At 42.5% G+C, this 16,467-nt stretch overlaps 1 pseudogene; it reads left to right on the forward strand.

The window, feature by feature from the left end:
• Window positions 1-16,467, forward strand: part of LOC133544966 (metabotropic glycine receptor-like) — a 190,900-nt pseudogene that overhangs the window by 114,807 nt on the left and 59,626 nt on the right.

Genomic DNA, 16,467 nt, shown 5'->3' on the forward strand with positions numbered 1-16,467 from the left:
AAACCAGACTTTGCGGAATTCTACAGAACTCAGCAAACACATTTGGAACCTCAAAGACAATAATGTTGAATATTCAATAACATGGCAAATTCTTGCATCCGGCACACCTTACAACAGTGGTAATAAAAGATGCAACCTATGCTTAAAAGAGAAACTGTTTATTATATATCATCCAGATCTATCATCCCTCAACAAGCGCAGTGAAATCATTTCAACATGCCGCCACAGACGGAAACACCTCCTAGGTAAAACGTGAGCCAATCACCACACTCCTACGCCTGCCTGTACCCACCCACTCTGTGCCCTATATACACCATTGTATGTGAATGCTTCCATTAAAATCTCCTGATGATTGAGGGAACCCCTCATGAAACAGTTCTGTAGAGATGAAGTAGTCTTGTGATTTTTCCCACACCTACACCTACATATATATATATATATATATACACACAGTCCTCGGGCTATGGTTTTGGTACCCCTGCTTTAGAACGTCAACAATCTCAGACAAATAGACTTCTGTATCACCCACTAAAGACTTTTAGAAAGGCAATCTGGGAGAACAGACTACAACACTCACACATGAGTGATTAAGAATTCGGTGTCACCATCCTTCTTTCTGCTTTCCCCTTCATTATTCCCTCCTCTCCCTAATTAGAGCGTTTGTGTTTTAATCATCGCTGCGATATGTTGATGTATTGGACCGTTGAGGTGTTGCTTGTTCGAACTAATTGATTTAAATGACTCCCCTTAGCGGTTGAAAGAGACAAAGTCTTTTAACGTGTCAATCCAATTAAGTTCTAATGAGTGTGGGGGAATCTTTAAAAAGGCCCTCGTTGCAAATATCCAGAGGTGTAACAAAACCCCTTCTGTTGTCAGGTAAGCAGCAGGAGCCTCAGCGAGACGACACGTCTGATGTTTCCACCAAGTGCCTTCCTTGCCACGAGGGCTGTCCCTACTGCAGAGACAACACGCCCTGCCACGCCCAGGAGGACAGCGGGCTGCGGCTCGCCGTGGCCTCTTTCCAGGGTCTGTGCATGGTGCTGGACTTGGCCACGATGGTGGCAGTCTACCACCTCAGAAGAAATAAGGTAAGGCGATACAGCCCCTTGCTCCGGAGTTAGGGGCTCATTATGATCATACAGTAGGAAAGGGATTCATATCAATCAATCAATCAATGTTTATTTATATAGCCCCAAATCACAAATGTCTCAAAGGACTGCACAAATCATTACGACTATGACATCCTCGGAAGAACCCACAAAAGGGCAAGGAAAGTGGAAAGTTTGGGAACAACAGCAACTCAGCCACCAAGTGGTAGGCCACGTAAACTGACAGAGAGGGGTCAGCGGATGCTGAGGCGCATAGTGCAAAGACTTTCTGCACAGTCAGTTGCTACAGAGCTCCAAATTTCATGTGACCTTGCAATTAGCCCACGTGCAGTACGCAGAGAGCTTCATTGAATGGGTTTCCATGGCTGAGCAGCTGCATCTCAATCAATCAATCAATCAATGTTTATTTATATAGCCCCAAATCACAAATGTCTCAAAGGACTGCACAAATCATTACGACTACAACATCCTCGGAAGAACCCACAAAAGGGCAAGGAAAACTCACACCCAGTGGGCAGGGAGAATTCACATCCAGTGGGACGCCAGTGACAATGCTGACTATGAGAAACCTTGGAGAGGACCTCAGATGTGGGCAACCCCCCCCCCTCTAGGGGACCGAAAGCAATGGATGTCGAGCGGGTCTAACATGATACTGTGAAAGTTCAATCCATAGTGGCTCCAAGACAGCAGCGAGAGTCCCGTCCACAGGAAACCATCTCAAGCGGATCAGCAGCGTAGAGATGTCCCCAACCGATACAGGCGAGCGGTCCATCCTGGGTCTCGACTCTGGACAGTCAGTACTTCATCCATGGTCATCGGACCGGACCCCCTCCACAAGGGAGGGGGGGACATAGGAGAAAGAAAAGAAGCGGCAGATCAACTGGTCTAAAAAGGAGGTCTATTTAAAGGCTAGAGTATACAGATGAGTTTTAAGATGAGACTTATGGCCACATTCGTCACGGTTTACCCGACACATGAAACGTGACCAATTGAGGGATGTACTTTACCCGCCAGATGGCTAGAGTGTTGAACATCTTAAAACATAATTGTGGTAATTGCAACTTTGAGCATAACGTCAATTGCTATGTTGAGTGGCGCTTCCCATCCGTTTCAGCAAATGATTCTTCCTCTCATGCGAGATATATACCCAGGAATGGGGCCAAATTAATCCCTCCCCTACTGTATTTTATTTACATAATTGGCCAAGACGTATATGCATGTAATTGTAATATCCCCAGCAGGCACAAGACGTTGACATGTCCTTTAAAACTAACTTTGAAACAACGTTGCAAAATAGCTCGATTTGTAAATTGAGACAACGTTGATGTCCAACGTTGGATCCATGTTGTTGGTTGGGAAATGACCAAATTTCAACGGTCAAATCAACGTCAGAACCAGACATTACATAAAATTTGGCAAAAAGCATGTTGTTTTCAACATTGTATTTGTGTTGTGGAATATTTGTTGAGAAATGACATTTAAATGGTTACGATCTATGTCAGAACCCAACATTGATTAAACGTTGTCAAAAAGTATGTTGTATTATATCGGTTGGGAAATGACCAGATTTCAACGGTCAAATCAACGTCACAACCTAACATTGAATTAACGTTGCCCTCTGTGTTTTAAAATTTTGATTTCTATTTACTGTCTTAATTGGTTTCACCCTTCGAATCGTTTTTAACCCTACTTATTTTTATATTGGTTTTATATGTATTTTTTTGTTTTCATTCAGTCATTGGATAGTATTTGAATGTGGTTTTTAATATTGTTTGGAAACGTTTTGTTTTTTAAATGTGCTGTATAAATAAAGTGGATTGGATTGGGTTGAACGTTGTCAAAAAGCATTTTGTTTTCAACGTTGTATTTGTGTTGTAGAATATTGGTCTGGAAATGACCAAATTTCTATGGCCAAATCAATATCAGAACCCGACATTGAACAAACGTCGTCAAAAAGCACGTTGTTTCAATGTTGTATTTGTGTTGTAGAATATTGGTTGGGAAATCACCAAATTTCAATGGTCAAATCAACGTCAGAACCTGATATTGATTAAATGTTGTCAAAAAGCATGTTGTAGAACATTGGTCTGGAAATGACCAAATTTCAATGGTCAAATCAATGTCAGAACCCGATATTGATTAAACGTAGTCAAAAAGTATGTTGTTTCAACGTTGAATTTGTGTTGTAGAATATTGGTTGGGAAATGACCAAATTTCAATGGTCAAATCAACATCCCAACCTGACATTGAATAAATGTCGTCAAAAAACATGTTGTATTTGTGTTGTAGAATATTGGTTGGGAAATGACCAAATTTCAATGGTCAAATCAACGCCAGAACCTGATATTGATTAAATGTTGTCAAAAAGCATGTTGTAGAGCATTGGTCTGGAAATGACCAATTTTCAATGGTCAAATCAATGTCAGAACCCGATATTGATTAAACGTAGTCAAAAAGCATGTTGTTTCAACATTGTATTTGTGTTGTAGAATATTGGTTGGGAAATCACCACATTTCAATGGTCAAATCAACATCCCAACCTGACATTGAATAAATGTCGTCAAAAAACATGTTGTATTTGTGTTGTAGAATATTGGTTGGGAAATGACCAAATTTCAATGGTCAAATCAACGCCAGAACCTGATATTGATTAAATGTTGTCAAAAAGCATGTTGTAGAGCATTGGTCTGGAAATGACCAATTTTCAATGGTCAAATCAATGTCAGAACCCGATATTGATTAAACGTAGTCAAAAAGCATGTTGTTTCAACATTGTATTTGTGTTGTAGAATATTGGTTGGGAAATCACCAAATTTCAATGGTCAAATCAATGTCGGAACCCGACATTGATTAAACGTGGTCAAAAATCATCTCGTAAAATATTGGTTGAGAAATTACCAAATTTCAATGGTCAAATCAATGCCATAACCCGACATTGATTAAACGTCGTCAAAAAGCATGTTGTATTTGTGTTGTGGAATATTGGTTGGGGAAATTACCAAATTTCAATGGTCAAATCAACGTCACAACCTGACATTGAATAAACGTCGTCAAAAAGCATGTTGTTTCAATGTTGTGTTTGTGTTGTAGGATATTGGTTCGAGAAATGATCAAATTTCAATGGTCAAATCAACGTCGGAACCCGACATTAATTAAACGTTGTCAAAAATAATGTTGTTTCAATGTTGTATTTGTACTGTAGGATATTGGTTGAGAAATGATAAAATTTCATTGATCAAATCAATGTCAGAACCCGATATTGATTAAACGTTGTCAAAAAGCATGTTGTAGAATATTGGTTGAGGAATGACCAAATTTCAATGGTCAAATCAACGTCACAACCTGACATTGAATAAACGTAATCAAAAAGCATGTTGTTTCAACGTTGTATTTGTGTTGTAGAACATTGGTCTGGAAATGAGCGAATTTCTATGGTCAAATCAATGTCAGAACCCGATATTGATTAAACATAGTCAAAAAGTATGTTGTTTCAACATTGAATTTGTGTTGTAGAATATTGGTTGGGAAATCACCAAATTTCAATGGTCAAATCAACGTCGGAACCCGACATTGATTAAACGTGGTCAAAAATCATCTCGTAAAATATTGGTTGAGAAATGATCAAATTTCAATGGTCAAATCAATAACATAACTGATATATATATTAAACGTCGTCAAAAGGCAGGTTGTTTCAACGTTGTATGTGTGATATAGAACGTTGGTTGGGAAATTACGAAATTTCAATGGTCAAATCAACGTCACAACCTGACATTGAATGACATAACCAGATATTGAATAAACGTCGTCAAAAAGCATGTTGTTTCAATGTTGTATTTGTATTGTAGGATATTGGTTGAGAAATTATCAAATTTCAATGGTCAAATCAATGTGAGAACCCGACATTGATTAAACGTAGTCAAAAATAATGTTGTTTCAACATTGTGTTTGTGTTGTAGAATATTGGTTGAGAAATGACCAAATTTCAATGGTCAAATCAATGACATAACCTGATATTGATTAAACGTCGTCAAAAAGCATGTTGTTTCAATGTTGTATGTGTGTTGTAGAATATTGGTTAAAAAAAGACCAAATTTCAATGGTCAAATCAACGTCAGAACCTGATATTGATTAAATGTTGTCATAAAGCATGTTGTAGAATTTTGGTTGAGAAATGACCAATTTTCAATGGTCAAATCAACGTCACAACCTGACATTGAATAAACGTCGTCAAAAAGCATGTTTCAACATTGTATTTGTGTTGTAGAATATTGGTCTGGATATGACCAAATTTCAATAGTCAAATCAATATCAGAACCCGACATTGAACAAACGTCGTGAAAAAGCATGTTTTTTCAACTATGTATAGGTATGGTAGGATATTGGTTGAGAAATGACCAAATTTCAATGGTCAAATCAATGCCATAACCCGACATTGATTAAACGTCGTCAAAAAGCATGTTGTATTTGTGTTGTGGAATATTGGTTGGGGAAATGACCAAATTTCAATGGTCAAATACATGTCAGAACCCGACACTGAATAAACGTCGTCAAAAAGCATGTTGTTTCAACGTTATGTTTGAGTTGATGAACGTCAACAAGTTCTCAACGTTGTCTCAATGTCTTGTGCTTGCTGGGAAACGTAGGAAAGAGAAAAACAGGAAAAAGCCAAACAAATAAGCTTTAGAACTCTCAGGAACCGGCAGCGTTGCTTGTAGCGTCAACCCAGGATGCAGAGACGGTGGGCGGGAAGGAGGTAAAAAGTGTATTTCATTAACAAAAGGTAACAAAACACCGAAAACAAAGCACAGCGTAGGAAGGTTATGCGACGGTGCAAACAGAACTCAATGCAACGACGGAGCTGGCATTTAAAAGAAACACTCTGACTGGTAACCAAGAACGGCTGTGTCCTGGTTGCCGATCAGGGACAGGTGTGGGAGACCACGGAAGCACACAAGAAATGTAAACAAAACGGAAGACTGCTGGAACGTAAACGACACCAAAACATGAAATTAATAAACACCCGTCTAACCCTGCCTTGGAAGGTCATGACAGTTTTGTTAAGAAGTGGAATTCTGACGGACACCACCACACTCATTCCGTTCATAACTTTTATGGACAGAATTTCCAGGCGCAGTCAGGGCGTTGAGGGGATCCGGTTTGGTGGCTGCGGGATTAGGTCTCTGCTTTTTGCAGATGATGTGGTCCTGACGGCTTCATCTGGCCAGGATCTTCAGCCGAGTGTGAAGAGACTGGGATGAGAACCAGCACCTCCAAGTCCATGGTTATCGCGCAGAAAAGGATGGAGCGCCATCTACGAGTTGGGGAAGAGATCTGTCCCCATGTATTGTAGTACTTTGCAGTCTTGTTCTCGAGTGAGGGAAGAGCGGATCGTGAGATCGACAGGCGGATCGCTGCGGCGTCTTCAGTAATGCGGACGCTGTATCGTTCCATTGTGGTGAAGAAGGAGCTGAGCCGGAAGGCAAAGCTCTCAATTTACCGGTCGATCTATGGCCATGAGCTTTGGGTTATGACAGAATTTCCAGGCGCAGTCAGGGCGTTGAGGGGATCCGGTTTGGTGGCTGCGGGATTAGGTCTCTGCTTTTTGCAGATGATGTGGTCCTGATGGCTTCATCTGGCCGGGATCTTCAGCCGAGTGTGAAGAGACTGGGATGAGAACCAGCACCTCCAAGTCCATGGTTATCGCGCAGAAAAGGATGGAGCGCCATCTACGAGTTGGGGAAGAGATCCGTCCCCATGTATTGTAGTACAAGTACTTCGCAGTCTTGTTCTCGAGTGAGGGAAGAGCGGATCGTGAGATCGACAGGCGGATCGCTGCGGCGTCTTCAGTAATGCGGACGCTGTATCGTTCCATTGTGGTGAAGAAGGAGCTGAGCCGGAAGGCAAAGCTCTCAATTTACCGGTCGATCTACGGCCATGAGCTTTGGGTTATGACTGAAAAGACAAAATCACGGGTACAAGCGGCCGAAAGGAGTTTCCTCCGCCGGGTGGCGGGGCTCTCCCTTAGAGATAGGGTGAGAAGCGGGGTGATCAGGATGCCACCCGAACGCCTCCCTAGGGAGGGAAACGTAGACCCAGGACATGTTGGGAAGACTGTGTCGCCCGGCTGGTCTGGAAACGCCTCGGGATACCCCCGGGAGGAGCTGGACGAAGTGGCTGGGGAGAGGGAAGTGTGGGCTTCCCTGCTTAGGCTGCTGCCCCCACGACCCGACCTCGGATTGTCACGTGGGGGTCGCATTCTAATGCGGGATCAAACACAAACACAAAAGAAAAGCGTGCCAAGGCGACAACTTTAGCACAGAGTCGAGAACAAGAACATAATTGTGACTGTTGCTTACCGCAAACAAGGAACCCAGGACGAGTGGTCAAAAAGGCAGGCTTAAATAGTGTCTCATGATTAAATAGAGGTGTGTCCCAAACAGAGGCAGGTGCAAATCATGTAACCATGGTGACAAAACATACAAGGAAGTGCAAACAGGAACTAAAGAACTCCAAAACTAACAGAACATAAATAAACTGATCGTGATCCAGACCACGGATCATTACACGGATAAGCAGAAAAAGATGGATCAATCAATCAATCAATCAATGTTTATTTATATAGCCCCAAATCACAAATGTCTCAAAGGACTGCACAAATCATTACGACTACGATGGACCACTACATTCAGTTGTAACAACAAAGTACATTTACGGACAGTCCTATTATAATGTGTTAATGAGCTAGGGGGCCTAAATAAATGAATGAATGGGAAACAGCGATAAAAGTGTTACACTATAAATATACCCCTAAATGAGTTATGATATTACCGATATAGGCAATAATGCAATATTCTAGGATGCCTCGCAGAACCTGACAACACACCTGTCTTTCTTCTACAGAGCATCCGCACATCTGGATTCATTCTGCTGGAAGCAATGTTGTTTGGGGCTTTACTACTGTACTTCCCTGTAAGTAGACACCTTTCCTACTCTCTCTGTCACTTTGCAGCTGCGCAGAAGAGTACTACACGGTTACTCTTCTGAGCTTTCGACAGCAACGACACTCAACAACACACAGACTATAATTACTGGCTTGCAAAAAATATTCTTAACCTAAATAGGTGAATTTAGATCATCTGGTTGAAAAACACTGATGTGGACTGTACGGAAATTGCTGAAGATATTCAAAATAGGCGACTGAATTGGTGGCATTTTGTGAGGTTTAGACCAGGGGTGTCAAACTGAGATGCCTGATAGAGAAAAACTCTATTGCCAAGTGGTAAAATCATGGCGTGATAACTAAAAAATAAAGGCAACTCCGGGTTGTTTTCTTTGTTTTACTTTGGGCAAAAATAAAACAAGCTCATTATGAAAACATACTGTTGTGATCCGCTGCCCGGATCATGTTTTGAGTTAGATTTTTACGTTTTTTAGTGTTTTCTGTTTGTTTTGGACTCATTCAGTTCTGGTTTGTGCTCCCTTTCTTTGTTACCATAGTAACATATTATTTCAAGACGCACACCTGTTTTTCAATCAATCAATCAATGTTTACTTATATAGCCCTAAATCACTAGTGTCTCAAAGGGCTGCACAAACCACAACACAAACCACTACGACATCCTTGGTAGGCCCACATAAGGGCAAGGAAAACTCACACCCAGTGGGACATCGGTGACAATGATGACTATGAGAACCTTGGTGAGGACCACATATGTGGGCAGACACCCCCCCCCAGGGGACCGAGAGCAATGGATGTCGAGCGGGTCTAACATGATACTGTGAAAGTTCAATCCATAGTGGATCTAACACAGCCACGACAGTCCAGTCCAAAGCGGATCCAACACAGCAGCGAGAGTCCCGTCCACAGCGGAGCCAGCAGGAAACCATCCCAAGCGAAGGCGGATCAGCAGCGCAGATATGTCTCCAGCCGATACACAGGCGAGCAGTACATCCTGGGTCCCGACTCTGGACAGCCAGTATTTCATCCATGGCCATCGGACCGGACCCCCTCCACAAGGGAGACAAAGTGTTGGAGGTGCGTGTTGAGAGACGCGATGCAGTCCAACAAGGGCACAGGCAGGGTAGTCCGTGGAAGGAAGCGAGGAGTCGAGGGACGAAGGAGATCCGGGGAAGAGTGAGACGCACAGCTCACTTTGCAGGTGACGGAGAGTTTGTACTTCAACAAAGAACTAAGTTCCCGCCAGGATCCCTGGGTCCACTGGTCTTTTAAGCAGCTCACGTCATCAGACGGAGAGTCTTCGCGGTGTCCTGGCTGGGCGAGCCAGGACACCGCGTTAATAATAACAATAACAATAATAATAATAATAATGGATTAGATTTATATCGCGCTTTTCTATTGTTAGATACTCAAAGCGCTCACAGAGAAGTGGGAACCCATCATTCATTCACACCTGGTGGTGGTAAGCTACATCTGTAGCCACAGCTGCCCTGGGGTAGACTGACGGAAGCGTGGCTGCCAGTTTGCGCCTACGGCCCCTCCGACCACCACTTATCATTCATTCACCAGTGTGAGCGGCACCGGGGGCAAAGGGTGAAGTGTCCTGCCCAAGCGATTTGGATGTCAATAGTTGGGAAGCGAACCTGCAACCCTCAGGTTTCTGGCACGGCCGCTCTACCCACTACGCCATGCCGCCCCTGTTAATCACTGTCTTGATTTAAGCCTGCCTCCTTCGTTCATCCTGTCTGGTTTCGTAGTTTGTGTTCGCACATCAGTAACGACTTTGGTTCCCGATTCTGTATTCCTGTTCGCTACCAGGTAGCCTCCACGCTAGGCCCTTTGTTATTTCTCTAGCTCCCATGCTAGCGCTTTTGTTTTTGTTCTAGCTCCCGTGCTAGCGCTTTTCTTTTTTTCTAGCTCCCATGCTAGTTCTTTTCGTTTTGACAAAGTCTGGTTTTATTTGTTAATAAATCATTTGTCTCTTACTTTCACGCTGTGTCCGAGCCCGACTGCATCCAAGAGAGAACGAACCCGCATCATCATGCGACCAAATAGTTACACATACAAATCACAAACAATCCTCTGGACAAAACACTTCAAGTTTGTTGAAAATTCTAAAGAAATTGGTGCAGTTTCCAAAAACACAATGAGCTTAGACTAGGTCTCGGTGCATCTACAAAGCCAGGATGAAACTTTAAATCCCAGTCTTTCTGGGATTGAAGACAAAACACGACATGTAAACTCTTCGAGGCATGAAATACCTCCTTTATCATGTTCACGTAGCAATCCAGTGCTAACTAAAAAAAAACAAACGTAAGAAACGGAGGTTGAAACTATTCGAAAGGGTTGAATTTTACTGTTTTTGTCAGACATTTTGGGGGAGTAAGGGTGGCAAATAACGTTGAGTTCGAAGCAGAAGACAGTTTCATTTAGTTTGTACCTCTTGTTAATCCTAACAGAATTGCTGTTGTGACATCCAGTGGACACATTTAGAACAGCAGTTTCTTTCATTCAAAAAATAAAATGCAGCTCATTTTAATACCTGGCAAACTCATCACGAGGGCCAGATAAAACCGGTTTGCGGGCCGTACGTTTGACACCCATTTTAGGCGGTATTTTCCCCTACACTATATTGCCAAAAGTATTTGGCCACCTGCCTTGACTCACATATGAACTTGAAGCGCCATCCCATTCCTAACCCATAGGGTTGAATTTGATCTCGGTCCACCTTCTGCAGCTATTACAGCTTCAACTCTTCTGGGAAAGGCTGTCCACAAGGTTGTGGAGTGTGTTTATAGGAATTTTCCACCATTCTTCCTGAAGCGTATTGTTGGTCGAGAAGGCCTGGCTCTCAGTCTCTGTTCTAATTTATCCCGAAAGGTGTTCTATCGGGTTCAAGTCAGGACTCTGTGCAGGCCAGTCAAGGTCATCCACACCAGACTCTGTCATCCATGTCTTTGTGGACCTTGCTTTGGGCACTGGTGCACAGTCATGTTGGAAGAGGAAGGGGTCCGCTCCAAACTGTTCCCACAAGGCTGGGGGCATGGAACGGACCAAAATGTTTTGGTATCCTGGAGCAGTTCCTTTCACTGTAACAAAGGGGCCAAGCCCAACAAACCCAAACCATAATTCCTCCTCCACCAAATTTCACACAGTCCGAAATGTAGCGTTCTCTTGGCAACCTCCAAACCCAGACTGGTCCATCAGATTGCCAGATGAACAAGCATGATCCACCACTCCTCTGCTCTCGAGACTAGTTGTGACATGCTTTACACCACTGCATCCGACACTTTGCATTGGACTCGGTGACGCATGGCTTAGAAGTAGAAGCATTTAAGTCTCATCTTAAAACTCATCTGTATACTCTAGCCTTTAAATAGACCTCCTTTTTAGACCAGTTGATCTGCCGCTTCTTTTCTTCCTCCTATGTCCCCCCCCTCCCTTGATTGATATTCAGTGTTGACAGCTAGATTTTTTTGTGGACATGTTCCATAAATATTGATGTTAAAGATTTCTTTTTTTGTGAAGAAATGTTTAGAATGAAGTTGATGAATCCAGATCAATCTCTTATTATCAATCAATCAATCAATGTTTATTTATATAGCCCCAAATCACAAATGTCTCAAAGGACTGCACAAATCATTACGACTACAACATCCTCGGAAGAACCCACAAAAGGGCAAGGAAAACTCACACCCAGTGGGCAGGGAGAATTCACATCCAGTGGGACGCCAGTGACAATGCTGACTATGAGAAACCTTGGAGAGGACCTCAGATGTGGGCAACCCCCCCCCCCTCTAGGGGACCGAAAGCAATGGATGTCGAGCGGGTCTAACATGATACTGTGAAAGTTCAATCCATAGTGGCTCCAAGACAGCAGTGAGAGTCCCGTCCACAGGAAACCATCTCAAGCGGATCAGCAGCGTAGAGATGTCCCCAACCGATACAGGCGAGCGGTCCATCCTGGGTCCCGACGAGCGGTCCATCCTGGGTCTCGACTCTGGACAGTCAGTACTTCATCCATGGTCATCGGACCGGACCCCCTCCACAAGGGAGGGGGGGACATAGGAGAAAGAAAAGAAGCGGCAGATCAACTGGTCTAAAAAGGAGGTCTATTTAAAGGCTAGAGTATACAGATGAGTTTTAAGATGAGACTTAAATGCTTCTACTGGTTATTACAATCCCCAAAGAGGGCACTTTAACTTGATGATTACTTCTATGTGTAGAAATCTTTATTTATAATTGAATCACTTGTTTATTTTTCAACAAGTTTTTTGTTATTTTTATATGTTTTTTTTTTCCAAATAGTTCAGGAAAGATCAGTAGAAATAAGCAATATTTTGCACTGTTATACAGTTTAATAAATCAGAAACTGATGACATAGTGCTGTATTTTACTTCTTTATCTCTTTTTTTCAACCAAAAATGCTTATTAGGGGGTACTTGAATTAAAAAAAATGTTCGCAGGGGGTACATCACTGAAAAAAGGTTGAGAACCTCTGTTTTAATGCATACATTGAAACACAAATAAGCATATAAAGTCAGCTTGTTTTGCACACACCTTCCTCAGCTGCCTGCCTTTTGCCCGGAAGCAGGTGGACGGGCTTAGACGCATCAGCGGGATCGAACTGGGGATTCGCACGTTTGCTATTTTGGTTCAAAAGAGAGAGAGCCTAGGACAGGGGTCGGGAACCTTTTTGGCTGAGAGAGCCATTAAAGCCAAATATTTTAAAATGTATTTCCGTGAGAGCCATAGAATAGTTTTTTTAACACTGAATATAACTAAACGCCTGCATTTTTTTTTAGTAAGACCAACGTTTTAGACTATTGTAGGTCTCATTATTTTTAATAAGAGACATAGCTCGGTTGGTAGAGTGGCCGTGCCAGCAACTTGAGGGTTGCAGGTTCCATTCCCGCTTCCGCCATCCTAGTCACTGCCGTTGTGTCCTTGGGCAAGACACTTTACCCACCTGCTCCCAGTGCCACCCACACTGGTTTAAATCAATCAATAAATGTTTACTTATATAGCCCTAAATCACTAGTGTCTCAAAGGGCTGCACAAACCACCACGACATCCTCGGTAGGCCCACATAAGGGCAAGGAAAAACTCACACCCAGTGGGACGTCGGTGACAATAATGACTATGAGAACATGATACTGTGATACTGATGATACTGAAAACGAGGGCAAAGTATGCCTCCTGGACCTGAAAAAAATAATAATCAATCAATCAATCAATGTTTACTTATATAGCCCTAAATCACTAGTGTCTCAAAGGGCTGCACAAACCACCACGACATCCTCGGTAGGCCCACATAAGGGCAAGGAAAACTCACACCCAGTGGGACGTCGGTGACAATAATGACTATGAGAACCTTAGAGAGGAGGAAAGCAATGGATGTCGAGCGGGTCTAACATGATACTGTGAAAGTTCAATCCACAATGGATCCAACACAGTCGCAAGAGTCCAGTCCAAAGCGGGTCCAACTCAGCAGAGAGAGTCCCGTTCACAGCGGAGCCACCAGGAAACCATCCCAAGCGGAGGCGGATCAGCAGCGCAGAGATGTCCCCAGCCGATACACAGGCAAGCAGTACATGGCCACCGGATCGGACCGGACCCCCTCCACAAGGGAGAGTGGGACATAGAAGAAAAAGAAAAGAAACAGCAGATCAACTGGTCTAGTGGGGTAAATAGAATGGAATGGAGAAACAAAACCACAGTTTTTTTAGAGGTAAAATTCAAGCAACAGAGTAGCTATTTTTGGGGGGGGGTTTCTACTATAACGAGGGCAAAGTGTGCCTCCTGGACCTGAACACTAGCGTGACTACAGTAAAAAAAAAAGAATAAGTAGTAAAAATGTTTTTAGAAAAGGCCGTAATCTGTCTGAAAAAACACTAACGTTGGAATATTGTGAGAGTTATCGAAGTTTTCAAAGTGGAGACGTCTTTGTTTACATTTTTTTCCCCCATGGGAAATAAGGAAAGAACAATACGGTTAAAGCGGAGCTGCCACTTTTTGGGGGTAAATAGAATGGAATGGAGAAACAAAACCACAGTTTTTTTTAGAGTTAAAATTCAAGCAACAGGGCTGCTATTTTTTTTTTTTTTTTTTTTTTTTTTTTACTGAAAACGAGGGCAAAATGTGCCTCCTGGACCTGAAAAAAATAATAAGTACAATGAAAATAAAAATAGAGTTAAAGGGGAGCTGCCACTTTTGGGGGTAAATAGAATGGAATGGAGAAACAAAACCACAGTTTTTTTAGAGGTAAAATTCAAGCAACAGAGTAGCTATTTTTGGGGGGGGGTTTCTACTATAACGAGGGCAAAGTGGGCCTCCTGGACCTGAACACTAGCGTGACTACAGTAAAAAAAAAGAATAAGTAGTAAAAATGTTTTTAGAAAAGGCCGTAATCTGTCTGAAAAAACACTAACGTTGGAATATTGTGAGAGTTATCGAAGTTTTCAAAGTGGAGACGTCTTTGTTTACATTTTTTTCCCCCATGGGAAATAAGGAAAGAAAAATACGGTTAAAGCGGAGCTGCCACTTTTTGGGGGTAAATAGAATGGAATGGAGAAACAAAACCACTGTTTTTTTTAGAGTTAAAATTCAAGCAACAGGGCTGCTATTTTTTTTTTTTTTTTTTTTTTACTGTAACGAGGGCAAAATGTGCCTCCTGGACCTGAACCCTAGCGTAAGTACAGTAAAAAAATAAGTTGTACATTTTTTTTTAGAACAGGCCTGAATCTGTCTGAAAAAACACTAACGTTGGAATATCATGAGAGTTATCGAAGTTTTCAAAGTGAAGACGTCTTTGTTTACATTTTTTTCCCCCATGGGAAATAAGGAAAGAAAAATAGGGTTAAAATATGAGAACATATGAGAACATGATACTGTGAAAGATCAATCCATAATGGATCCAAACAGTCGCGAGAGTCCAGTCCAAAGCGGATCCGACACAGCAGCGAGAGTCCCGTTCACAGCGGAGCCAGTAGGAAACCATCCCAAGCGGAGGCTGATCAGCAGCGCAGAGATGTAACTTAGATATTGGGTTTCACTATGTAAAGCGCTTTGAGTCACTTGAGAAAAGCGCTATATAAATATAATTCACTTCACACTTCACTTTAATTAACATTGTTATTCTGAAGCTAACCAATAAAAAATAAAATACTTCTTACCATGAATGCAACTTCTTGAACAGGTGTAGTAGAAAACGGATATTTTGACACTGTGATTACCAACGTAATTAGGTAGGTATTGTTATTGTCCAAGAACAACAAAACTTTGTTAATTAAATAAAATAAACGGGTTGTACTTGTATAGCGCTTTTCTACCTTCAAGGTACTCAAAGCGCTTTGACACTACTTCCACATTTACCCATTCACACACTGATGGAGGGAGCTGCCATGCAAGGCGCCAACCAGCACCCATCAGGAGCAAGGGTGAAGTGTCTTGCTCAGGACACAACGGACGTGACGAGGTTGGTACTAGGTGGGGATTGAACCAGGGACCCTCGGGTTGCACACGGCCACTCTCCCACTGCGCCACGCCGTCCCAATTGACTGACTAATTTGATTAGACAAACAAACAGTGTGAGGTACACAGAACAGCTATGGGGAAAAAAACTATAAAGCAAAGCATATATACGTATCACAACATACAACTCCAGACTTGCAACATAGGGGGGAGAGAGTGGGGGCTACGGTGGCGGGCTGCAGCCGTCCATCATCCCTCAGGGATTCTCGCCAAGGGCGTTGGATAAATTATTCATTACTTTCACTATGTAAAGCGCTTTGAGTCACTAGAGAAAAAGCGCTATATAAATATAATTCACTTCACTTCACTTCACTTCTCGTGGTAAGCAATGTCAGCTAAGATTTTTCTTGAGAGCCAGATGCATCCATCCATCCATCCATTTTCTACCGCTTATTCCCTTTCAGGGTCGCGGGGGACGTTGGCGCCTATCTCAGCTACAATCGGGCGGATGGCAGGGTACACCCTGGACAAGTCGCCACCTCATCGCAGGGCCAACACAGATAGACAGACAACATTCACACACTAGGGACCATTTAGTGTTGCCAATCAACCTATCCCCAGGTGCATGTTTTTGGCGGTGGGAGGAAGCAGGAGTACCTATAAGAACATATTAATTGTCTATATATATATATATATATATATATAATAAGTAATAGAATTTTACCTCCCCATGGTGTCTGTGCCGTCAACTCCATCTATCAATACATAACATAAAAGGCATTAAAAAAAAAAAAAAAAAAAAAACATCCGTCATGTCTTTCATAATGATTGTGAACAACAGGAAAAATTGCCAGAAAAGTGATGTTGCCCTTTAACTCTTTTTAGGTTTTGCTCACATTTGCCTTCTATTATTTACACTCGCCAGAG

The sequence above is a fragment of the Nerophis ophidion genome, linkage group LG28 (assembly GCF_033978795.1).
Source record: "Nerophis ophidion isolate RoL-2023_Sa linkage group LG28, RoL_Noph_v1.0, whole genome shotgun sequence".
NCBI classification, from domain to species: domain Eukaryota; kingdom Metazoa; phylum Chordata; class Actinopteri; order Syngnathiformes; family Syngnathidae; genus Nerophis; species Nerophis ophidion.